This window comes from Eumetopias jubatus, unplaced genomic scaffold (genome assembly GCF_037043125.1).
Source record: "Eumetopias jubatus isolate StellerSeaLion01/CBP00866 unplaced genomic scaffold, mEumJub1_p1.0 scaffold_3, whole genome shotgun sequence".
Taxonomy (NCBI): domain Eukaryota; kingdom Metazoa; phylum Chordata; class Mammalia; order Carnivora; family Otariidae; genus Eumetopias; species Eumetopias jubatus.
The window spans coordinates 149,541,237-149,544,257 of NW_028274809.1; the positions used below are offsets into that span (position 1 = coordinate 149,541,237).

Consider the following 3,021-nt stretch of genomic DNA (forward strand, 5'->3'; position numbering starts at 1 on the left):
TTATCTCCTTTAGATCTTTGCTCAAAGGGCAAATATCAGGGAAGCCTTCTTACTTGCCTTATTTACAGTTGTATACCATACCTGCTGTCCCTCCCTATCTTTTTCTCCCATGTATTTTTCTTCATAACACACACACACACACACACACACACATAAAATGTTAGATTTATGTTAGAGAGTAATACTATATGTACATATAAATACTAACATAGTATAGATGCCCTGCTTTTGCACATGCGTGCACACACATACACACAATTTGTGAATTATCTGTCTTTCTTTACCCAAATGTCAACTCTGTGAGGACAGAGATTTTTGGATGTCCTGCTCACTGCTGAATCCTCACTCCTGGAACAGTATCTGGCACATAGTAGAAGCTCAATAAATTATTGTTATATGAATGACTACACAGATGGATAAACTAATCAGTGACATGACATAGCTGATTTATTTCTTGAAGTATATCATAGGTGAGACCATACCAAGCCTCCTTTTATTAAGCTAAACACTGTGAAATTGTTGATAATTTTCTTTGACCTACACAAATGGCTATGATTAATATTATGTGTACACTTTCCTTCCATTTCTTGTGTCTTGCCTCTTTCTGTCTTCTCTGGTTTGTCTTCTTCACACTTACCCATCACTTCTCAGTGCCACCATCACAATGGAGAACCGGTTTGGCCAATAGATTTCACGACACTCTCTTCAATGCTTTATCCATAGCTCATCTGAGACCTTTCCCACATCAGCCACACGTGGTAACTAAGCAGTAGAGATACCGTGGGAATCAGATGCATATGGAGATGAGGACTCTTACCTCTCCTATTCATCTCTCTTGCATATTTCTGGAGACTCGGGATCAGTGTCCAAATTGGCCGACTGACAAGCATGGTGTTAACGCTTTCTTCCATGAACTGCTCAGGTAGAACAGGTGATCCAAGCAACTGGGGTAGAGTCACTTCAAGTGGAATGATTGTGAACAAGATAGGCCAATTTAAGAAGTTAAAGGTGCAGTTAGACTGTCTAACAACAGGGCCTTGCCTTGGCCGGGTGGGAAATTAGAGAAAGGTTTGGCCATGGGTGGGGGTTGGGCTGCATTACTGAACAGTGGGGATCACATGGGAGCATCATCAGTCTGCATGACCCAGTTCAGAGAAGGACAATTTCTAGTCAGCCTTTGGGTAGATGGGTGAGCCAGTAGGGCTTGGACCTGTGCTTGTTTTATATAGCTCACAGGGATGGGGGCAGAGATATAAATAGAGGAGGAAAAAGGGTCAGCGGGTTGGCTTTCCTTCCCTTTTTGATCCCTGAGAGGGATGCCAGTCCCTGGGCCAAACCAAAGGCCCACTTCAGGTATGGGTCACAAATTGTGTGCTCAGGTATTCTCAGCTTGGGCCCAGCTGCACCACACCCTCATAAACCATGGGCTTTGTGAATTTTGTTTCCCCACATATGACAAATATCCAAAAGTCTTGTCTTGTCTTTTCTTTCTTTCTTTCTTTCTTTCTTTCTTTCTTTCTTTCTTTCTTTCTTTCTTTCTTTCTTTCTTTCTTTTTCTTTCTTTCTTTCTTTCTTTCTTTCTTTCTTTCTTTCTTTCTTTCTTTCTTTCTTTCTTCTTCCTTTCTTTCTTTCTTCTTTTTTTCTTTTTTGCCTTTTAAAATGCTTTATTAACTTCATAATATATAATGAGCATCTTGCCATGCAATAGGGTAAAACTCTGTGGCTGACAGAATCTTACAGATTGGGTCAAAATACAACATTCAGTTAGAAGCTGGCATAGGAGACTCACAGAGACGTAACACCAAAAGGTTTACAACAAAGGTACATCGAGCACATGTAAGTTTAGGAAGCAGGTGTGTCTTCCTATTAGCTTCAGGGAAAACATCAGGATTCAAGGCATAAGGCAAAACTCATGATGGTCACGATGAGGAGGGTCAGGGCTAACTGCCCGCAGACTGTGACTGACTTGCTTTTCCCTCAGCTTTTCCATCAGCTGTCTCACCTCCTCCCCAGTCCTTTCCATATTCTCTTCTCTCATCCTTGCCCGCGGCTCCAAGCCTCTGAATCAGGTCCCACCTACACGGCAGGATGGGCTGCCTAACACCGAAATGCTTAGGATTTACTCTAGGCACACAGTAGTCACCAGCTTCCAAAGGGAGGACCAAGGGCTTTCCTTTATTAACAACTTGCTCCTTTTCATCCTTTTTTTTTTTTTCTTTCTCATTTTCCTGGTTGGCATTGTCCATGTTGAGATTTTTTACTGCTTATTCCTCTTTGGACGCCATTGCTTCTGGGCCTTTCCTTGCGGTTTCCTCTTCCTCCCCATTCTTGATTCTCTGATGCGAATGCACCACCATGACACTTAGACCCACACACCTGCTCCCCCTCTGCCTCCTACTCTTTGGGGCGACCCCCAGCCTGCATGCCTCTGGGGCTACCGGGAGCAGGTACTGAGAAAGAAGGGAGCGAGTGACCGCCAGGCGACAAATATCCGAAAGTCTTAATGCATTTCTGTCCCGATACTGCACCTGCGTCGACTGGACCTAGTCCTCACCCCTCCTCTATGACTACCTTGAGACAGTAGGTAACGTAGAAATCTGGAACAGGGATAGAAAGGGAAGCACTTTGCTAATAATGTAGATAATCTTTTTTCATCCGTCACTGGAAATACATTGAGACAAATTTGTATGCAGAAGGACCTTTTTGTTTCGTTTTGGTTGTTTTTAAAACCTTTTTATATGAGACTCATAAGAAGTTGCATAAGAGTTCCTATGTATCCCCAGCTTTCACCAACAATCACCTCTTATGTAACTATAATATGTTGTTAAAATCATGAAATCAACCCAGATACACTGCTATGAACAGACAGAAGGATGTTATTTTATAATGACAAAGGAAGAGTTTCTTACATTACATTTGTCTTCACCTAGGATAAAACAAAGTGACTCACAGCAGCCTCTTTAATGCATTTTCCTCTCCTGTTGAAGAACTACAATTATTAATAGTTGGATGGTTGGAGTG

At 42.2% G+C, this 3,021-nt stretch overlaps 1 pseudogene; it reads right to left on the minus strand.

Annotated features, from left to right (window-relative positions):
* Nucleotides 1-1,891: 1,891 nt before the first annotated feature.
* Nucleotides 1,892-2,370, minus strand: LOC114209351 (protein BEX1-like; annotated as a pseudogene).
* Between the last annotated feature and the right edge of the window lie 651 nt (nucleotides 2,371-3,021).